This window comes from Macaca fascicularis, chromosome 5 (genome assembly GCF_037993035.2).
Source record: "Macaca fascicularis isolate 582-1 chromosome 5, T2T-MFA8v1.1".
NCBI classification, from domain to species: domain Eukaryota; kingdom Metazoa; phylum Chordata; class Mammalia; order Primates; family Cercopithecidae; genus Macaca; species Macaca fascicularis.
This window is the reverse complement of record NC_088379.1, coordinates 20,610,724-20,634,901: the sequence shown is the minus strand read 5'-3', so window position 1 is coordinate 20,634,901 and position 24,178 is coordinate 20,610,724. Positions and strand designations below refer to the sequence as shown.

Here is a 24,178-nt window from a genome sequence, read left to right as displayed (position 1 = left end):
AAATACCTGATATCTGAGGATTTGTATATTCTTAGGGCAAAATGGTTGGCAATGGCAAAGATTGTTTGACATCTCTCTTTTATGTTAACTGTGCAGTTCCAATTCATTTAGGAAAGATCTAAACTAGCTTGTGCCTGGTTACTACTTCTTTCATAAAAAGAAGACTCTTTCTGCCTCAATTTTCTCATTCTGAACTAAGCCATTAGTTAGAAGAAACTAACTCATTTCCTTTTCCTTATTCCCATTTTGAGCATGTATCAGACCTTGACATAGGGATGAATGTGCTGTTTTCAGCTTCATTTTGATAGTAAAGGGATTTGGGCTACTAAGATATTACAATTTTCATAAAGCAAATTTCTCCTTTATGCTGCTCTCATAATTTTGAACCTAATTTGGGGACTCCAGGGGGAACTTGGTAGAAACCATAATTAGAGTTATATCCTTTTGCAAGCTACCTACATTGGGCGATTGTGTGTGTGTGCTTGTGTGTGTGCATATGTGTGTGTGTGTGTGTGTGTGCATGAGAGACAGACAATTCACTCTCATTTGTCTATGTATCTATTCATCCAGAAAGACAGAGTGACAGAGAGCTATGGAGAGATAGAGAGAGAGAGAATTATTTTTAAATTTTCAGCAAGGGGAAATTTGAAGCAAATATATAAAAAAGGAGGTTGCTGCAGATTCTGGCAAGGGGCTGATAGTTGAATTTAAGTTTGGTTAATCTTGGTAATGTTCATAGACTATGGATCTGCATGGTATTACATGTAAACTGCCCCTCCCAATACACACACACACACACATACACACACACACACACACACACACACACACACACACACACACACACACACTCTTCTGCATTCCCAAAATGTGAATTGGAGGAGTACAGCCCATAATTGCTGCAGAGTTGAGGACCATTGCCATTCAGAACTGGGAGGGCTGCAGAAGACCTTTGGAGAAACAAAACCTTTTTTTCATCTCGCCAGTTTTTAAAATTCTTTTCTAAATGTGAAATTTGGGAAAATGTAACATATCAGCTTGATAAGAAATTTTGCGACATCTTAAACATGAATGAGAAGATGGTGCAGATGATGGTGACTGTTTTCATTCAAATAAAGCCAAGGAGACAGATGAAAGGTAAGAGGATTGTAAGTACTGTGTCCCGTTAACAACTGTGATTTCTGTCACTTCTTTCCTACGTGTGCAAAGTGATGACAAGTTATTTGCAGATTCCTTGAACTGTGATTTGCTCAAGTTAGGACATGGGGTGTGTGTGTGTATGTGTGTGTGTATGTGTGTGTGTGTATGAAAGAGAGAGAGAAAGGCAGTTGATAAACTAAATTTTTGGGGGACTTAAATATTGTCACTTACTCAGGCAACAATTTCATGATTAGCCATAGAACTCTAACATCTTGGGGAGGCAAGAGAACACCAGGAGGTGCCTCATGAATGTAAATAATGCAAAAATACATTGGTTTATAAGAAATTCAGAAGTTAGAAATTAGAGGTCGTGCCTAAATTTATGCTATTGTTCCCAAAAAAGTGTCTTACCTCTGATCTGTATTGACAATGCTGTGAACACTGGAGTTAAGAAGATGAAGCTGTGCCGTACATCATTGTGCATGTTAAGAATGGGTTAAAAGAAGATGTGATTAAGGTCATCCTCCTGTTCAAATCACAGTATAATTTTCAACTTCTTATGATCAAAACTTTTAATCTGGCTTTCCTAAATTCAATAGGTTTTACTTTGACAAGCTCCCGACAGACATTTTAAGCGGAAATAATCAGCTCATATGAAGAGTTACATGTGTTTTACATAGGATTGGTGATAGTACTTTTACTGTTGAGTTTGAAATTAAAACAAACAAACCAACCCAGAAAACACTACTATGCCCTTCATTTCCTAGATTTATTTTCCATACATTTAAACAGGTTTTCTACTGTAATGAACTTATGAATCTCTAATAACACAATAACTTTTTACTTTTATGTACATTTTCATAACTAAAAAGTCATGATTGAATTCCATATCTGCTTCATATACTTGTCTAATTTAATCCTTCTGATGGCAAAGATACTTGTTAATGTTTTGTAGAAAAAGCAATGAAGACTCAGAGAAGTTTTTTATGATGAAGTTGCTAAAGGTCAAATAAGCTAATGAGCAGTAGATTTCAGAAACTAAAACCCAGGCCATTTGACTCCCAAATCAGGTCTCTCACCTATAAAAACCCAGTTTTAAGGTGATAAAAGTTAAAAGTTAAGAGAAGTTGTCTCTTAGTTTCCATGATGGCTTCAAAAAAACATGCATTTTTGAGATGAATAAAAAGACAACGCTTTTTTGAAATCCTAGTATTGTAGGAATTAAATACTTGAATAACTTTAGTTGATTTTATTTGCTATTGTAGTTGTGTAGCCTTTTTGCTTGCTTCTTATATGTTGGGCTTCATAAAAGGATTTCAATAATATTGACTTTGTATGTGAACTTGAATTTTTGATTATCTCAAATTAATTTTAGGAAGTTGTAAATTGTACTTGCAGATTTTTAGTCTGGGTTCCTGGATGCTTCATTTTCTAATTTTTTTAGGATAAAATCTGATTTGTGAATATTCATTCTCTTTTGTATGTAAGTGTGTGAGAGAAAGATGGTAATAAAGTGTGCAGAAGCAATCAGATATATTACTTGGAAAATAAGTCAGCTTTTTGGAGTATTGGTTACATTTATTAATTCTGAAATCAAAGTGTCTATGCAAAATTATAATATTCTGTTTCAAAGTGACTGTGTAATTGTTGGTTTTAAATAAGCTTTCTGAAAAAGAAATTTTTTCATCATAATGTTCATATGCTTATAGAATCCTTCTATATACTAAAATATATAAGACTTCTTACATGACATCCAAATTATTTTCCACTTCACGTAAATTTATGTGTCATGTATTTTCCAAATAGATACAATTATGAGATTTCTGCTGGGGAAGAAGAAAGTATTTTACTCCAGTTTTTTTCTGAATGATTTGTTTTATATTGAAAACAAATCAGCATTTATGCTACCACAGAATTCCATTAAGTTTGAATTGTAATCAGTGCATATGTAGTATTGTTCAAGCTTTGAAATAAAAAACGTGGAAGAGATTTTAATAAATAAAATTATAATATTATGTAGCTTTTTTTTTTTTTTTTTTTTTTTTTTTTGAGATGGAGTCTTACTCTGTCACCCAGGCTGGAGTTCAGTGGCATAATGTTGGCTCACTGCAACCTCCGCCTCCCGAGTTCAAATGATTCTTCTACCTCAGCTTCCTGAGTAGCTGGGATTACAGGTGCATGCCACCACACCCGACTAATTTCTGTATTTTTAGTAGACATGGGGTTTCATCATGTGGGTCAGGCTGGTCTCGAACTCCTGACCTCGTGATCTGCCCACCTCAGCCTCCCAAAGTGTTGGAATTAAATGCGTGAGCCACCGTGCCCAGCCTATGTAGCCTTTTAAGTAAGCTACTTCCCAATGGGACCAATGACTTTAATACATAAATAGCAAAGAAAATCAGTTGTCCCTTTCCTGGCTGTGAGTTTGCCATTTGCCAGCACAATTCTAGTGCCTGTTTGCTTCTGCATCAGAGTTAGTGGGGTTTTTTGTTTGTTTGTTTTTTCATTTCATATGTCTTGTGCTTCATGGAGAGAAAGATGTGTGATTCACTTTCTTAGCAGACCCAGCACCCACCTCTGTTGTTTCTCATCTGCACAGTTGTTATTTCTTACACTCTATGTCTCAAGTTGCTAAACTGAACTGGTTTTGGTGTCAACAGGCCGTGCCTTCAAGTTGTTGTAACAAGAGACTAAGAAGTGGAAAAAAAAAAAAAAAAAGTCCATCAAGGTGCTTTTAATTTACATGTCACAAAACTGTTAGTCTGTTTACTCATTTTCCCCTAGCTGAGCTGGTCAATTGCATTAGCATATCTAAGGACTGCTCATGACCTTGTGTATTTATCCATCAATCTATTCACCCATTGATTTATTGGATTGCTTATTTAATTAATTTAATTAGATATTTATCTGGCTCAATAAAAATATTAGATAAATGACTTTTTAAAAGTTTTAATAATAAAACATAACCCCCAAAAGGGACAAGAGAAAACTCAAAAGCGAAGTCAACACTAGCAGAAAGACTGTACAAACACCGCAGGGTAAGGCTTTCGGCTGTTGTGAGGCACATATTTGATTCTGATGTAACTAATGGCCAAAGAGAATGTCATAGTTCTAAATAACCAAAAGAAAAAAGTTTCTTGTAGGCTAACCAAAGTTTGTTCTCAGTTAATTTAGGATATTCTTTCATATTACTTTTCTGTATGCTCAGTTGCAGATTTGAAAATCTTGTTTCTATAGATAAACAATATTTGGATGAATTTTATTTTCTGCAAAATCTCACTCTAACAGTAAATTTTAAATTTATAAATATCTTTAAACTCCTTCCTCCTTGTGTTAAAGTCAAGATTTGGAGCCAGGGCTTTCTGAAAGAGTATGGCAATTAAAATTGTCAAGATGTTGCTCTGTACTAGGTACTAGGGATATAAAGATAGATATCTTTGCACTGAAAGAGCTTTTATATATCAGTACAGATTTTCCCATAAGAGTGCTGCTAATGGATGAGTTAGTAGATGGACATGATGTTTTTGTTGTATTGTAATTGTTATTTACTTTTAGAATAACTATGCATTAATTTTTTATTATATAAAGTTTCATTTGAAATCAATTTATGTAAGTAGAATTATGAATTGATTTACAGAAAAAAATTAAGCAAATTACTGTAAAATTTTAGAAGGATATGGCATACATTTTGAAGGTGGTATAACTAATAGCACAGTTTGAAACATACTCTTCCTGTGGAAGACTGTCAACATGAAAGGCTTATGACTGTGGAGAGGATTTATTGTAATAATGGAGGTGTGGTCTTGATATAACTTTAATGAAAATGCAGGTTTAAAAACTAGTTGTGGTGGAATCAGGGAGGGCCACAGAGTGGAGATATCTGAGCTAGGACTTAAGGGATGAGTAGGAGTTCATCATGTGAAGAGGGGATGGCATTTGCACTGAAAAAAACAGTGATGCTAAAGTGTGAGATATCAAACAGCATCATTTGAAAAACTATGAGTTACTTGGTAAGAATAGAAAGCAAGAGTATGTAGAAAAATAACAGAGGGGCAATAATAATCCAAGTCAACTCTTACTGAAGACTGAGTGTGTGCCAGGCACTGTCATATAGACTTCGTGTGTACTACATCCATCTTCCTGGCAGTCGTGTGAAGTTTGTATTTTCAGGCTGCTTCCTTGCCCTCCTCCAAGGGATGCTCTTTATATCATAGTTCATGTGAATAGTGTCCCATTGAGTCTCGTGTCTGTGTTTTACAGATGAGAAAACTTCAACCAGGGAAGTTAGATCATTTGCCTAACATCACACAGTTGTCAGTATAAAAGATGGATTGAAATCCAACTCATCTACTTTAGATAGAGGAGAGGTCACCCCCTCCACATGCCCCTCAGAGAGAAACTGGACTTTATCCTGTAGGCCAGTAGTCTCCAACCTTTTTGGCACTAGGGACCAGTTTCATGAAGGACAATTTTTCCACAGAGCAGGATGGGGATGGTTTTGGGATGAAACTGTTCCATCTCAGATCATCAGGCATTAGATTCTCATAAGGAGAATGCAGCCTTGATCCTTCGCATGTGCAGTTCACAACAGGGATCACACTCCTGTGAGAATCTAATGCCGCCCACATCTCACAGGAGGTGGAGCTTAGGCAGTAATGCCTGCTTACCCATCACTCACCTCCTGCTGTGCAGCCAGTTCCCAATAGGCCATGGACTGGTACCAGTCCACAGGCCCAAGGTTGGAGACCGCTGCTGTAGGCAATGGGAGGCTACTGAAATATTATGGGAGAGGAACAATAACAATCAGACTAGTACTTAGAAAACCACTGTGGCTACAGTGTGTTGGAAAGATCGAAGTGGATTAAGCTTGGAGGCAGGGAGACTAGTCACGTTGGATCAGCCAAGAGCTGATGAAAGGCAAACCAAGATCAACATGACAGCACCGATGTGGAGATTACCGGATATCTACCCTGTCATTAGAATTGGGCTAAACTCTTTATTGCTCTCAGGACTTGAGAGGCCTGACTTTCTGATTCTGTGTCCCCAAGCTGAGCTGTCCCACTAGATCCTGCAATAAGGACAGGAAGCTGTTGATTCAGTCTTATTACAAGCCACTGACTTGTTCTATGTTTTTTCTTGGTTGACTCTCAGTAACACACATCGGCCCTTCTCTAGCACCAGGTTTTTTCTTCTTTCTTTCTCTAATTACCTGTAGTCTTACTCCCAATCATCTTAGCTCCTGATACAGGCATAAACTGCCATTTGGAATGGAATCCAAAGCTTTTGGATGGTGTGTTGATATAAAAGACATCTTTTCTTGCTTGTTCATTTTAGTGATGTCTTGAAATCTGTTTTAATATTTCTAAAACATTCATTAATCTCAGAATTGGTTCTCAAAGAGTAGCTCATGGACCATCTGCATGAAAATCAGCTGAAGGCTCAAACTGTGCAGATTGCAGGGCCCCACCCACAAACTTCCGGAATGAGAGTCCTAGGAGGTGAGCTAGAGCTATTTACCTGGTACTTCCAGTTACTTCTGATGCTGACAATCAACAGACCCCACTTTGAGAAATTCTAATCAAGGAATTAGCAATATGGAAATTATATTTTGATTGAATAATTCATTCTCTTTTCTCTAACTCTGTCTTACTCCGTGTAGCTCACATTTTCTCTTGAGGAAGAAATAGAGAATGCATTAGGTCTACTTGTTTAAGCAGCCTCCAGGAGTAATCAGACTAGAACTCATGGATAATAACATGTCTGTACAGGAAGAAAGTGCAAAGGGTGTGTTGAGTTCTGAATTGTGTATGAACCCAATCTGTAATAGAAAAAAAAAAAAAAGATTAGTGTTTAACAATCACTGTGGTCATCACACCACAAAATCCTAAACCTCTTTATCTTTTATCATCATCTGGTCATTGATGATAATAAGGTTGTTTCCATATTCTTGTTTGATCCAAACTCCTGCCCTCCTCCAATCTCACAAAGGGTGGAGAGGGCAGAGCAGTGATTTTAGGGAAAGTTGCTCATGTGAAGGTATCTCAGAGGCACTTGACTCAAAACTGTCAAAGTGGGGTGTTTCAGGAAGCTGCTAGCTGTTCTGCACTGTAGGAATAGTGCTAGAGAAATCATGTGCACTGTGGAATTTTGTCAAACAAGCAAGGACACCAGAACAGAGAAGGAAAACCCTCTCCTCCTGTAGTTCCTCTCTAGCACCCTTTACTGACCAAACCAACATCCTAACATCCAGCCAGCAAAGAACCAACAGTGAAAGGTACAAGCTCCATTTTCACAGAGCAGCAAAGAAGGATGGAGATGGAGTTCAGAGTCAATAAACTGATGACCAGCAAACACATGATGCTTTTAAAAATATATAGGTTTAATATTTATAACTTGTTGCACTATCTTTTGTTAATGTATTTCTTTGGTTATCTTTTTTTCTCTCACCTGCTCACCTGTACTTCCAGAAAGTATATTATTATGTCAGATTCACAACTATAATCCACTGGGATATTTTAATTTTGAATTGTGATTAATTATGAATTAATTTTAGCAGATGTGATAATTTTGACATATTCAGATTTTTCAAACAAATCTGCAACATACCTCTTGAAGAATTATTGTATATTTTAATAAACTTTTAAAAGTTATTTGTTTATTTTGTTTTAGACAAAGTCTCACTCTGTTGCCCAAGCAGGAGTGTGTGTAGTGGCATGATCTCGGCTCACTGCAACCTCCACCTCCCAGGTTCAAGTGACTCTCCTGCCTCAGCCTCCTGAGTAGCTGGGACTACAGGCACGTGCCACCATGCCAGGCTAATTTTTGTATTTTTAGTAGAGACAGGGTTTCACTATGTTGGCCAGACTGGTCTCGAACTCCTGACCTTGTGATCCACCCACCTCGGCCTCCCAAAGTGCTAGGATTACAGGTGTGAGCCACCGCACACAGCACCTTAATAGGGATTTTTATATAAACTTTCAGATTTCTAGTTAAGGCTATTTCTAAATAAAGTAAACTTTGTTATTAATGTTATTGGTAGTGCAGTCTTACATTAGATCTTTTTTTCATTAGATTTTCCATTTCACTCTCATTGGTATTTAGAAAGTTATAATCAATCCTTATAACGTCTAATAAATTTTGAGTTAATTATCCTGGATTTATATAGCCAACACTAACACTCATGTTGATTAAATGTGATTTAATAATACTTGTCTTCTCATAAATCTTCTAACATTGAGACAGTTAAAAGAATGACATTACTCAGCTCTGGGTCAGATTCCTAGTGTGCTCACTGACAAGGTGTTTGATGACCTGGACCAATTTGCTGAGTTGTCATGTGATTAAATCTGAAATTGGGGACTCATCCTCTCTACCACATAAAATTGTTATGAGGATTAAAGGAGATAATGATTATAAAATTCTTCAAACAGAGCTCATAATAAATATTTGCTTTAAAACTGTAATATGATGGAAAGTGAAAACCTTTTCTGTTATCTTTATATTTGGTCTCTAGCCCCAGATAATGGTGCTTGAGCCACCAGACAATCTCCCTAGAGCTTGAGGTTGCCTAAGTGATATTTGAACTCTCATTCACCCTATTAAAGAGAAGCCAAATGTCTTTGTGGAATGGAATTTCTTATTATGGTAGGGAGTCTTAGATCTACTGAGGCAGACCCTTGGCCTTTCTCCTGCCCTCTGTAGATTGGAAAGATGTGCTCTGTTCATGTGAAAGAAACGCTTTTCAAGAGGTCTTCTCAAACATACCAAGTTGTCTGCTAGATGGACAGACAGGACTCTTGTTGCTTTTCCAGAAACTTTGCAAGTAGCAGAAACTCAAAGGCTAATCCAGTGTATTAGAATGGAATGTAAAGACACAATTTTAGGAGAGCCTTAAAAATGTTTGTAGGAGTTTATGTGGTACAAATGCATGTAACCATAGACTGGTCATGCTTTTATTCTAGAGAATTGTGAAGATGGATGTCTGTCTAGAGCTTCTTGTGATGGGGAGCAGGATAGAGAGGGAATGCAGTAGCTGAAGTTCCTTGCATTTGATGCAGCTTGGATGTATGTATTTCCTGTTGGTCTAGTGGATGTCTTAGAAGACAGTCACAACAAACCTAATGATACTTCAACTAAGAGGGCTGTCTACCAGGCAAAGAAGCCCCAGTGTTTAGAGGCTGTGGGGTAAATTGAATTCACAAGTGGTGCACTAGCTGTGACTAGAGGTCAGCCCAGAAGTGTACAACCTACGTCAGAGAAGAATGCACTACAGATGGTCCCGTGGGGACTCCATTTATGTCCCGAGAGAGCCAGCATTTGGATTCCTGACCTAAAGGGAAATCCAAAGACAAGAGAAAACTATAAGGCATGACACATAATAAAAACCCTGTTGCCTGCTTTTTCTCTTATAAACTCCTCACCTGTCCAGATTTTGGAAGCAGCAGAGCAAGTGATAAGGAAACAAAATGAGAGAAGAGTAAAGAGTGGTTTTCTCTACTCCACTGTAGCTCTACAAGTCTAGAATAGGCCTGAATAGAAACTGCAAGGGAGACATTTGCATTAGAGAATGAAGTGTTTATTAGACTGTATTGCATGGCTTCATGCAATACAGGAAATGGTGACATAGATATTGAAATGAGACTCTTTCTTAAAACGTAACTGGCTCTGTAGTTTGAGATTTGCACAAGAGATTATCCAGAGTTGGGGAAGAAATATTCTACAAAGCATTTTAAAGTTAGCAGTTAAGAAAATAAATATTTTCCTGTTATGCCTCAAGAAGTTAAGGCATTCAATCAACTAGTCATACGTATATTCACTCAACACTGTGAACTAACAAAACAAAATCATGGCAAAACAGCCAATAATGCATAACCAATAATGATATGTGGGCTGAATGCCATGGCTCATGCTTGTAATCCCAGCACTTTGAGATGCCAGGGTAGGAGGATCACTTGAGGCCAGGAGTTTGAGAGCATCTTGGGCAACATAGAGAGACCCTATCTCTACAAAAAATATAAATTAAATAAAAAATTAGACAGATATGGTGACACATGCCTGTACTTCTAGCTACTGGGGAGGCTGAGGTGAGAGGATCACTTGAGTCCAGGAGTTCAAGGCTGCAGTGAGCTATTATCATGCCACTGCACTCCAACCTGGGCAGCAGAGTGAGACTCTCTCTCTCTCTCTCTCAAAAAAAGTAGATGTATATCTACTCAAGGAAATCCTTAAGGAATGAGTTAGTAAAATGACTTGTATCAATGATATACTTTATTTACTGATATTTACAGTTCACTCCTTTTTGTTTCATATGACCATCTACATGGATTTCCACTGTAAAACAAACCTTTTCTCAGATACTCAGTTTAAAATCACAATTAGTTGGATACAGTAGATAATCTATCTTTGGAGGTAAAATGGCCACTTCTAAGATCCTGTGCCAGGGAATTGGAAAACATGAAATTTTATCCAGTGAGTCTGTGACTCTCCCAACATACATCAGCTTTATTCTTTTTGTTTAATAAGTTATTGCTCTGCATCTAAGATATTCCCGTGAATTTTTCATTTTTAAGTTGCTGGCAGTTTAATTATGATTATGTTATTTAGACTAGCACCCAAACCTATGGAAAATGATTCTTATCACATTAGTTGAGGCCAACACTGATATAACAAACCTTAAAATGTAGATGTCTTGTCAGGACAAAAGTGTTCTGGTAAGCATACAACTTTATTTCCAATGTCATTTCAGGCCAGATATGGTGGCTTATGCCTGTAATCCCAGCACTTTAGGAGGTCAAAGCAGGAGGATCACTTGAGCCCAGGAGTTCGAGACCAGCCTGGTCAACCTAGCCAGACCTTGTCTTTAATAAAAATAAAAAAATTAGCCCATCATGGTAGCACACACTTGTAGTTCCACCTACTTGAGAGGCTGAGGCAGAAGGATCACTTGAACCCAGAAGATCAAGGCTGCAGTGAACTATGATCATACCATTGAACTCCTGCCTGGGCAACAGAGAGATCTTGTCTCAAACAAACAAACAAACAAAAAGCAAGTGGCATTTCAGAGACCCAGTTCTAGGGATCTAGGGCTCTGCAGTCTTCCTCACACGCCTTTCAAAGTTGTTGGCAAAGGCAAAAAACTCATGAAGGATCATCCATGGAAGTTTTCATGGGCCAGAAACTTCCACCAGAGTCCATGGGTCATTTATTTATTCACAAGACCATACCTACTGCAAGGGTGCCTGTGATGTGTTGTCTTGACATGTTCTCAGGAGGGAGAACAGAGGAGATTGGTCACTAGTTGGCCAATCTCTGTCCCATCTGGCGTATTCTACCTGTATGCAAACTGTCGTTCCTATAATCATGCTTTAAAAAAAAAATTGTATAAGCCACATTTTACTTTAAAGTGGGGAGTGATATGGAGATTTCCTGTTCCCTTTCCAGATCTTTGCACCTGCCGTTCTTTATGCTTTGAATAATCTTCCCATAGAACCTGAGGTCTCCACTTGTTACCTTCTCAAAGAGGACGTTTCTTAAATTCCAAGTTGAGCAACCTGGCCACCCACTCAGACACACACTAACATACTCTCTACTTTTCCTGCATCCTCTATGCATCTGTAAAGCGTCATGGGAAACTCATGATAAATGCCAGTTCCTTTCATTTGCATCAAGCTGTACTAAGCCTTAATTTCTGTCCAAGGCTAAAGAAATGTTTTGGGTTAAGTAAAAACCTTTTGTTACAAAGAGTTTTTTAGATATTAAATGAAAAGTGTGCACTTCTGGGCTTTTTGTGGTTTGACAGAATGACTTGTTAAATGGATTTGATTCAGTTGTTAGAAATTTTATTTCCTAAATGAGTTCGTATTTCTAATGATTCCTGAATTACATTTGTAGTGTGTTTTTTGTTGGTGGTTGTTTGTTGTAGTTTTTCCTTCAGTCTTACTACCTTGGAAGTATTTTTAGAAGTCTCTTGTTAAGAGAGAAAAACCTTAATGTATGGGTGTTTTGGGTTGAGAATGCAGTGGGGTTATGAGAAGGAAAGGAACAGAGATTTCTGTGCTCCCTGAAAGTAAGTAAATATGTTGCACTAGGTGATTTCTCCCTTATCAAATTCAAGTGCTTCTATTCAGGTGTATCTTTCTTCAAATAAGAAAAGTAGTTGAATTAATGTTAGCCCATTTTTACAGATAAGCTGACAGAAGCCCAAGGAACTAAATGACTTTCCCAATGTTCCCAACCTGTAAGTTTATGAAAATGAATATACCTCAAACTTATCTGTTAAAATTATGCATGAAATGTATAACTTCAACGATTATCTGCATAATATTATGAGTATAGTTCAAAGCAAAAACTAAAAAGAACGCTTTCCACATATCCTCTGTTCTCAAAATTCTTCTGTAGTATTATGCAAAAGGTAAATTAACTGTTCGGAAATAAATTGTAGTCAGCCAAGAAATTGAAACTCTCACCAAAGTTATCAAAGTTCACTTTTTCTTCAAATCAAGAACTTTGGGATATCATATCATACTTTTTCTTCAAATCAAGACTTCACTAAGTCTGGAAGGATGTGTCAAATCTGTGTTTATATCAGTTCATTCTATGAGCAGTTTGGGATTAAAGACTCCCAGTGATTAAAAAAAAAAAATTGTCCGTGTTCTGAGTCTAACTAATGGCATATTTTATTTAGAGGACAAACCCAGGATATCTACCCTCCAGTCCTTTGCATCACTAAAACAATTTCCAAAGATGGAACTGTCTGCAGAAAAGAGTAACACAATTAAATGTATTATTGATGCATCAGGCAGAAATTAGAACACAACTCAAATGCATAACGATATAATTTCTTAGCTGTACCACCCTGAAAAATAAAGGTATAAGATGCTAGTGAGCTATTTATGATGGGACTGCAGAATAATAAGATTAATGAAATGACCTCATGTAATTTATTTGCATCACAGGTTTTAGTTACTGAATACTTATGATTGCAGCAATAAAGGTTTTTTGAAAAGTCATTGGAAAACTCAGCATGGCAAGGGCCTACTTCCTAATCAATTGGAAGGGTATTGATTTAGTGCTGGAAGGATTTTTTTTTTAACTCTGTGTTCATAAACTGAGTGTTTATGTGGCTGGGATTCTCTCTTTTTCTTTCTTTATTTTACTCAATACAAAAGTACTGAGTTATCCCTCATTGCCAAGCACAGTGCTAGGTGCTGATGATCAAAAGAAACTAAGTTACAGTCCTTGATCCTCTAGACCTCACTCTAGCTCACAGACATATGCAAATGCTATTTAATGAAAACTATCATATGAACATTCTATTGTGCTGTGTCTAAAAGGCTATCTCAGAAGGCTTCTTGAGGGAGACAGCTTTGTGTTGGATCCTAAAAAACATTCAATGCTTAACTTTAGCTAAATCCTCTTAAATTATTTTCTTATAAACCTTAATTCATACATGCTTAGACATTTCCTCACAGGATCCTGTAAAATCCCTGAGGTGAAGTGCTGACAAGACCTTATGCCTGAATACCATCAAACTTTTCCTTGGCGTGGATATCTGGATATTGATATCTCAACCCTTCAACCCTTTTTTATTTTCAGTAGATCTCTTTGCCTCTGACAGTTTGATTAATCATTAGGAATTTTACTTTTCTCTGCTTTCTGGAATCTGTGTCCCTGGTATGGATTCATTTACCCACTGCCAACACTGATGCTTTTTTGTCTTAATTCCTGCTTCCCATGTGATTGTGACATATTAGTTTTATTTTTCTATTATAGTTTACTTAATCTGAATATCCTAAATTTAAGTATCTTTTTCCATATTCTTTATCAGGCTTACTGAATTTATACCTGGCTTAAAATAGAGCTTTTTTAAAACCATATGCATATTCTTTAATTTTGTCACATTTCATTTGCCTTGGCATTATCTTTCCTCTTTTTCCTACAAAATTTCTCCCAGGCTTAAGAAAATTCAAAGTTAGAAATAAAAGTTTGGAAATAATTTAAAAATAGTAGTTTTAAAATCAATTGAGTTCTTATTCATGGGGACACAGTTAATGATTCTGTTGCTGCTATAGATGTATATTGGAATTGAACAATTAAATAAATAGATGATGAATATGGGAGCCACATTTATCACAGTTGGAGTGGGAGGTTATGGATAAGCAAAGGGATAAGGTTAGAATGATCTGTTTGGTAATGTATTAGAGTCAGATAAATCAGTAAGAATTCATGCTTCGCTTAATATAGGTACAGATAGGTACATATAGAAATATCCACAGATATGGGTAAATACATATACATGGGTTAGTATGCAGATGTATGTTCTCTTTCTGTGTCAATTGAGAAGGCCTAGAAGCAAGAATACTCCAGTAGCAATGAACACATCTAGTGCACAGATTTTGGTTTCTAATACCATTTTTCAATCAAAGGAACCAGGACTCCTTGGAGAAATGGTTGATTCTAGAACTAGGGAAGAACATAAGCAAGTTGAACATTAATCATTATATAGTACCAAAAAGTAAGGAAGTGTTAAATAAATAAATAAAAAGCTAAAAAGTCTACAATGATGCCAAAAGGACAGAAGAGCCAAGTGAATGAGCTCCTAATGACCAAAGGTGGGATAATTTGCACAATGAAATAAGCTATGTGGTATTATATTACAACCCAAAATATTAAAAATCTTAGTCTATACTGAAATAAATTATGGAATAAATAAATTGGCAAGAATAGGTAAGTCTCTATGCAGAAGAATTCCAAATAATTTCTGTAGGTATCTGATTTTGCAGACTTTCTGATAATGTGGATTTCCTAACTTCATAGAGATGGAACATTGCTCCCCATTCCTTAAATGTGTACTGCATATAGGGACTTCCTTCCAAAGGGTGCACTATGGAAAAGGCGGATACAAAAGAATGACTTTATAGTGGACAAACATGGCAAACACTACCCCAGACAGGAAATCCAGGTCAACATCAGCAGTGATGTCATGTTGATAAGATGTGTCCTTGACATCATGGGATGTAAATGGCACTTTTCTTCTGCATTCGTCATCCCAAAAACATATGACCCTATTCTAATCATGAGAAAAATATATGACAAATGCCAATTAAAGGACATTGTACAAGATATCTGACCTGTACTCCTCAAAACGAATGAGGTATCAAAAAACAAAGGAAGTCTGAGAAAGCTAACAGCCAAGAAGAGCTTAAGGAGACATGACAACTAAATGCAATGTGGTATCTTAGATGGGATCCTGGAACAGAAAAGGGATTAAGAGAAAAAGTTACTAAATATAAACAAAACATGAGGCTGGACACAGAGGCTCACACTTATAATCCCAGCACTTTGGGAGGCCGATGTGGGTGGATCACTTGAGCTCAGGAGTTTGAGACCAGCTTGGGCAATATGGTGAAACCCCGTATCTACCAAAAATAAAAAAAAATAAAATAAAAAAATTAGCCAGGTGTGATGGTGCACACCTGTAGTCCCAGCTACTCAGGAGGTTGAGGATCACTTGAGCCCAGGAGATGGAGGTTGCAGTGAGCCAAGATCATGCCACTGCACTCCAGCCTGGGCGACAGAGCAAAACCCCATCAAAAATAGGTAATAAATATGTGTCAATATTGTAATGAAGGTGCCATAGCAATATAAAATGTTAACAAGAAGGGAAATTACATACAGCATGTATGGGAACTCTGTACTATCCTAGCAATTTTTATAGAAATATAAAACTGTTCTAAAATTTATCAAAACTTAAAAAATAAATTGGCCGGGCGCGGTGGCTCAAGCCTGTAATCCCAGCACTTTGGGAGGCCGAGACGGGCGGATCACGAGGTCACAAGATCAAGACCATCCTAGCTAACATGGTGAAACCCCGTCTCTACTAAAAAAATACAAAAAACTAGCCGGGCGAGGTGGCGGGCGCCTGTAGTCCCAGCTACTCCGGAGGCTGAGGCAGGAGAATGGCGTGAACCCGGGAGGCGGAGCTTGCAGTGAGCTGAGATCCGGCCACTGCACTCCAGCCTGGGTGCCAGAGCGAGACTCCGTCTCAAAAAAAAAAAATAAAATAAAATAAAAATAAATCACATAGTTGATAGGGAATGACACAGTGGAAGGAAAATTACCTTTGCCATTTTCTTTTAATATTCTTTAGCTTTCAGTCAATAAATTAGGGAAGGCTAGAATTAGGCAAAATGAGACTATGAGCAAAACTCACATTTTTACTGATGATTCTTCAGATGAATCCTTCCATTTCCTTTGATTTTGGAGATAGATAATATACTGAAACCACCTAAACTACATTACTTATTTCTTATCTTCTAGGTTCAAGGTATCTCACATATTTATAAATTCAGCTTTTATCTCAGAAGTTGCTTTTGAGTTGTGGAATTATTAAGTCTGTGTCCCAATCCAAGCCCAAAGCATACTTCTAAGGCTCTTTGTTGCCTGAAGTTCTCATCCAAAAAAAAAACTGAACAATTCACTGAAAAAAAAAGGAAGGCAACACATATCAGGTCAGTCCCCTGCAGTATCACCTAGCAAGATTCTTTGTAATGATCAAAAAGTATCAGAGCACATTTTCTTTAAAGTAAATAAATGCAGCTTACTTTCCGCTGCTGTGTTTCCAGGAAGCAGTCCTGAGATAGTCTGCTGGGTGAGGCACCGCCATGGGAAACATCGAGGTTGATTTTTCTAAAATTCTTCTCATGAGCTTCCTTCCTATGCTGCAAAAGAAAAACAATCATGTCAAAACCAAATCCCAGGCCTGGAGAGCTGTGGGAAGCAGCAGTGAACTTTTCCTCAAAACTAGTGATTAAAGATGGGCCTGAACCAGGCTTTCCTGTTTGCTGCTTCATCCCTCCTTGGTGAAGTGACGACTTTGTGACAGTCATTTATTAGACATTAGAGATTCAGTCATAAGCCAAACTCAATCCTTGCTTTCAAACAGGTGGCAGATAGATGAGAAATGTGATAAACAATGACAAATACAATATTGTGTTAAACACCACAGATACAAGTGGTGCACCTTGGACCCTAGAAGTTTACAGCAAGGATTTCATGATTCTGCTGGGGCTGGAGGCGGAAGTTTCATAGAGGATATGATGTGGCTTTTAAGCTGAGACTTGAATGATGAATGACAGCTTGAAGTGCTGCAAAAGTGACAAGGGTATTCCTAGCTGAAGTGGCAGAATATGCCAGAGCATAAAATTGTGAGATGATTTACAGTTGAGATTGGATTAGGGCAACTGCAACTTGCAATTTCAATTAGCAAAATATTATCTGAATATAAGGCACATGTATGCTGTGGCATGGATGGGAGTAGGGAGTAGGAGGGGCTAGCAGGAGATAAATTTAGAGACATAGACAAGAGCCAGGTTTAAGAGACCATTCTAGGTCATGTTAAGAATTTTGGACATTAGGTAGTGAGTAGTAATTGAACGGTTATAAATGGAGTAACTGTTAGCATTTAATACTTTTTAAAAACAGAGTAGTATAATTACATTACTTGTTAACGCTTTTATTTGCACTGCCACAAAACTTAATGTTGCAGTATTTATCTATAATGTTTAGTAATGTGAGCTGATGGGGGTGTTGTGCTAACTGTAAAGATTTTAGAGCTGAGATTGCCTCCTTGCTAATTCATGTGTGAAGTGACAACTATGAGTGCATTCTATTCTTCTCTGCCCTCCAGTAAAAGTTTAACAATATCACCAAATGGGAGCAAAGAAAATCAATATCTTGCAAATTGCCATTCAGTAGAATATCTCTCTGGACCTTGGTATTTATCCAACGAAAAATTATTCCATACCATGTATGTGACCTATGCTGGAAAACAGTTATGCAAAGACAAATAAGAAGAGTTCCTGCCCTCAAGTAGCCTGCAATCTGGTGAAAGAGTCAGATGAGTAAATAAGCAAGATAAAATGTAAAAGTTCCTGTGAGAGTAGTTTGTGGAAGGAACAATGGGCCGTTGGAGAAAAAATAGGTCAGTTTTACCTTGCTGTAAGTGCCAAGTTGGGCCAGGACAGACTTTCTAGAGAAAGTGGCCCTTGGATTTTCTTGAATGCTAAACACATAAACAATGAAGTAGATAAGTGAGGGCATTTCTGTAGGAGCTGTAGTGTATTAAGGACACAGGTGAGGAAGACCTTCATGAGTTTAGGAACCCTAGAAAGAAAGCTGCTGAGTTCAGTTGTGTAGCTCGTATGCAGTACCGTCTTAGAGGCTCAGCTCACACCAAAGCATCAAAGGCTGCAGGAATGACCCCCGACCAAACAACCCTCAGCCCCTCCTCACAGATGTCAGGTTGTACAGTGTATGCTATAACCTATACAATGTTATATGACACTTCTGCATATTATTTTATTCATGGTGATCCATGTAATGAGTTATGGAATTAACTGTGCAATGAGAATAACACTACCTATCTTATATATATTTTTTAAGATGGAATTTCACTCTTATCACCCAGACTGGAGTGCAATGGCGTGGTCTCACCTCACTGCAATCTCTGCCTCCCAGGTTCAATCGATTCTCCTGCCTCAGCCTCCTGAGTAACTGGGATTACAGGCACATGTCACCACGCCCGGCTAATTTTTTGTATTTTTACTAGAGATGGGATTTCACCATGTTAGCCAGACTGGTCTTGAACTCCTGACCTCGGGCGATCTGCCCACCTCAACCTCCCAAAATGTTGGGATTACAGGCGTGAGCCACCACACCCGGCCCCTTTCTCATAAATTGGGGTGAGAATTGAATTCAATATACATAAGCTTTATTATAAATGCGATCCAAATTTATTAGTCCATTATCACGTTGCTGCAAAGAAATACCTGCGACTGTGTAATCTATGAAGAAAAAAGGTTTAATCAGCTCATGGTTCTGCAGGCTGTACAGGAAGCATGATGTTGGCATCGACTCAGCTTCCCGAGAGGCCTCAGGAAACTTTCAATCATGGCGGAAGATGAAGAGGAAGCAGGCATGTCTTACATGGCCAGAGCAGGAGGAAGAGAGAGACGGGGGAGGTACCACACACTTTTTTATTTTTATTTTTATTTTTGAGACAGAGTCTCACTCCGTCACCCACGCTGGAGTGCAGTGGTGTGATCTCGGCTCACTGCAACCTCCGCCTCCCAGGTTCAAGCAATTTTCCTGCCTCAGCCTCCCAAGTAGCTGGGATTACAGGTGCGTGCCACCATGCCTGGCTAATTTTTTTTGTATTTGTATTTTTAGTCGAGATGGGGTTTCCCCATCTTAGCCAGGACGGTCTCCGTCTTCTGACCTCATGATCTGCCCACTTCAGCCTCCCAAAGTGCTGGGATTACAGGCATGAGCAACCATGCCCGATCCACACACTTTTAACCAGATCTCATGAGAACAGCACTAGAGGGATGGTACTAAACCATTGGAAACTCCCCTCATGATTCAATCACCTCCCACCCGGCCCCACCTCCAGCATCAGGGACTACATTTCAACCTGAGATTTAGGTGGGGACACAGATCCAAACCATATTAACAAACATCAGTTCTTATTATTAATTCAATGAAAAATGTGAAACATTTTATGTCATCAAATTAAACCTTTTATTTCATAAATGTGTGACTTTTAGATTTAGGCTTTATCACCCTAGTATTATAAATGTAATTTCCTACATTTCTCACATTATTTTTTCACGTTTACTTCTAATCCATCTGAGATGGGGCATAAACAGATAGGCATGCAAAGAAAAGTGAGGTAAGGCTTTGTTATTTCAGTGAGCCACAAGTGGCCCCATATAGTGGACCTGACGTGTGTTTTTCCTTCTTCACAGTAGGCTGGAATCCATTAGCCCAGAAGCCCACCAGTGCCAAGCTCAAATTTTTAACACATCCAGTTGTTTTAGAAGTAACCTCATTAAGCACATGTTTGGCCACGTAGAGGCTGCCTGTTCTGTATATCACACGAAACTGCACCAAACATCTGTTAGACATGGATAAGATAAACTCCAGGGCTATAAAAGATCCCAAGCCACTATGACCCTTCAGAATTCTCTGACCCAGAGAGTCCCCACCATCATGTATTTAGTTAAGCCCCCTCTCTGGTCCTGGAAGGGTCTCCTCCAGGCGTCCCCTTTCCTTCGTTTCTGTTTCAGACAGTGATTCCTGCAGCACTGCCTCTGAAAGTTCTCATGTTGTGAGGGACTCACCTTTTCCTGCAAACCTGTCAAAGCGCTGCTCAGATAGACATTATTTTGTTCTATTACTACCTTGTGGTCATATCTTTTTCCTTGTTGAGTCCCCCAAAACCCTTGAACTCACTGCAGGATTTGTTTTTAAATTTCATTTGAATAGCCAGTTTTTCTTGGGGCACTTATTGAGTAGTTTCTACTTCCTGTAGTAATTTCAACTTTCCAAATAACCATTGTGTTATTTAGGAACTCTCTAGCCTGTTCCAGTAATTGAATTATCTACAGCAATATCAGTGCGTAACTACGGTTTTGATATCTGGCAGTCCTGGTCTCCTTTCATATTTCTGTTTAATTTCTTTTGCTTTTCTCCTGCCTTTATTCTGTCACCCTGTTTTAAGTGGCCATGCCGTATGTAATAAAAGAACATCCTTTGGGATATTTTTGGCACTGTGAAATATTTATAATATTTTTGGATGAAGAAGTAACTCACATCTCTACAATACTGAATATCCTGAAGCAAGAATATTTATGTATTTTCATTTATTTAGGTTTTCTTTTATTTTCCCCATTTATGCTTTACAGTTTTGACATATGAGTCTTTAATAATTTTAACTAGACTTATTCCTATATGTTTTATAGATTTTGCCATTATTGTAAACTAAATATTTGGTATATTTTCTGTATAGTTATTGCCGAAGTATACAAAGTTATAGTTTCTCAATGATTATTTTGTGCCTTACCACTTTATTCAACTTTCTCATTGATTCTAAATTTTACATTTGCTTTGCTTGATGCAAGTGAGTATTTTAGTCATATTAGTGAAACTGACTGCTTCTCATGAATCATCATTATAAAGTATGATGTTTTCATAAGGCTCTCTTAATTACTCTTTATCAAGTTAAGGAGATTCCTTATAAGCCTACTATAATTTGTTCTGTTTGTCTATTGACAAAAGATTTGTGTTTTCACTTTTTTGTTATTGTTGTTGTAACTAGTCTTATCTGTTTTGTTTGTTTTATAGTATCAAAGTTAGGATTAGTTTATACAATTAAATGAATTGGGAATCTGTTCATCTTTCTGTTTGTTCAATAATGTAAGAAACAGCTAGTTTTTGGAAATTTGGTTTCAGGGTTTATCATAAAACAATTTTATTTGACTTTTTAGGATGCAATAGGTTATGAATATATGACTAGTTTTAAAATTTATTTTACAGTATTTAATCTATGTAGGTTTACTAAACTTCTGAGTCAATCTGATTATTTTAAATTTTCCTATGAAATCATTCATCTGTGTTTTCAAATTTAAACTTTTAAATTTATATATTATTATAAACATAAAAAATCTCTTTTGCGTCTAAGTTCTAACATACAATCATATTCCTAATATTATTTATCTGAGTTTCTCATTCCTAATATTCTCATTTCTTAAATTATTCTCATGCCTAAAACTATTCATTTTTGTTATTGATAATTTCAAATACCTGGCTTTTTAAATTGTTGAACTTTTCTGAGTTTTATTGTATATTTTACTAATTTGTATCTTTAAAAATTTTATTTATTTTGTACATATTTTCTCTGCTATTTATTTGAAGAGTTTGGTTTATTTGCAATGTTTTTTTCCCCTAAGAATACGTGTGAAACTATGTTTCACTGTGGAATAATTGCCAACCATTTAATGCTTTTTTATTTTACCTGATTTTTATTTTGTATAATAATGATGTTGAGATTATCTGTATGTGTGTGTATGTGCATGTTGTAAAGAGCAACCTTATACTGTACTTGTAAACTGGCCCAGGCACTATCTTTCTTCTTGAAGCCACCCTTTGTTCATGTGGTCCTCTCTCCTTAAACCATACAGCTTTCTAGCATTAATCATGCCATGTACACTCCTTTAGCATGTATGTCTCATTTAATGTGAGCTTTGCTATTAGAGAATAAAAACTGCATCACATATTCACTTTCCCACAGAGTTATGCAAATGGCCAGTGCTCAATAAATTGTTTTTAGCTTTCCTCATTATTTATTACATTTTATACCTTATTTTAAAATATTTTCCATTTTGCTTTATGTTTTCTTCTTTTTGGGCAGCAGCAGGATGAGACTAGACAATCCAAAGTACAAGGAGTTGGTGATAGTAGGTGTCTTCTGGTAGGCTTATGCCCTGCAGATACTGGGCTGGCCCACATTTTGGTTTGCTTTGAATCACAAAAGCTTACATGTAAGCCCAGAGGTCTAGCTGAACAGTTTGTACAGACAAATGATAAGAGACCTTAAAGTCCGCCTACTGAATCTGAAAAAAGTGATTGGCATGTTATAGTCTGTATGTATTTGTGGAAATGATGAAGTAATAAAAGGATTCTCTACCCTTCATTTTAAAATTAGAAAACTGAGCAAGGTAAGTGAATATGTTGGAATTTTAACCCAAGTTACCTAGCTCTGAAATCCAATTCTCTTTTCTGTATATGATATTGCCATCCAGATAATCAAATTGTAAAGAACATACTAGCAAAAACCTTTCCGTCGGAATTGTATAAGGGATACAGATTGAATCTATAAATCCTATAATCACACTAGCAAGATCAGAAATCTATTCTGAAATTTATACTGCTTACCATTAGTGCATTCCCTGTCTTGCTTTCTCTTGGAACTTTCCTAATCTAAAAGGGAACGAGAGATTATCAAAACCAAGGTCAATCACTGAATCAATGTCTTATGGGGAAAATACTTCCTATGAGGGCCAAAATAACTGTAACATTTGGAGTCAGAATGGTTGCCATCTGGGGAGCCCCAAAACTTTTTCTTCAGCACTTCTTCAACAATTTGGAAAACATCTTCTTGATGCTAAACATTTGGTGTGCTTCAGTTTTGTTTTGTTAGTCCCCCCCGCCATTAAAAAAAGCCTTATTGCCTTATAGATAATTGTGGGTTTTGCATGATATAGAATGTGTAGTATTATGACTTTAGAAGGAACTAAGGAAAATTTTTAGAGTTCAAAAGGCCCAAGTCCCAGGTTAAAGGAGGACATGAAATCTCCATTGAGACAAATGCTACCTAAGAAATTACAGATAAATAAATAAATATTTAAATAAATAGTAAAAGCAACCTAGGGTTCTGTATCTTTCAGTGTTAATTTGAAATTGTTCAACATTGGGAAATTAACCAGATTAAGAAAGGAAAACTGCAAAACATATCAAATAGAAGTAAAGATTAAAACAAATAAAATGCAATATACAAAAAGAACAACAAAGGTTAGTCCAATAAATAAGAACAGAATATTTGTTGAAAGGTAGGAGGATATATTGAGAGGTGGATACTAACAGTCTAGAGACATTGAAGACAGACATTTGTTCATGGGTTTGTTTTATAACAACGTTTCAATAAGAGAAAAATAAGAGAATAAAAGGTGAATGAAAGTTATAATAAATCAGCAAGAAAATACCACCAGGCTTGTATTCCTTTGACTAAAACACCCTACTGTTATTCTGACACTTGGGGAATGCTTCAGGCTGGCTTGGAGCTGGGAGAATACATCCCCAGTGGGACTTGCTCTTGCAGAAAATTACACACCTTCTGTACATGGTGCACTCATAAGAAATTAATTATAACACCCATTCATAAATATTTTGAGAGAGCCTGGTGAGAACTAGCATAATGATTATTCAAGTAGCACATCTTCATTTATTGCTCTCTTAAATGAAAAAGTTTGGAGAGTCAAGGAAAGTTATGTATATGTTCACCTTTGTCCATGTCAAGGCTACTGATTTTGCCCCCATGATACACTTATTAGTAAGCTGTGGAGTTGTGGTCCCCATGATGCAAAGATTAATTGAAATACTGTTGACTAGGGTGTTCTACTGAGAAACTGGCTATTTTTAA

The 24,178-nt window shown here is 37.1% G+C and overlaps 1 protein-coding gene across 6 annotated transcripts in view; it reads left to right on the top strand.

The window, feature by feature from the left end:
- KCNIP4 (potassium voltage-gated channel interacting protein 4) overlaps positions 1-24,178 on the top strand; it is a 1,214,918-nt gene that overhangs the window by 452,084 nt on the left and 738,656 nt on the right. The window lies entirely within an intron of this gene.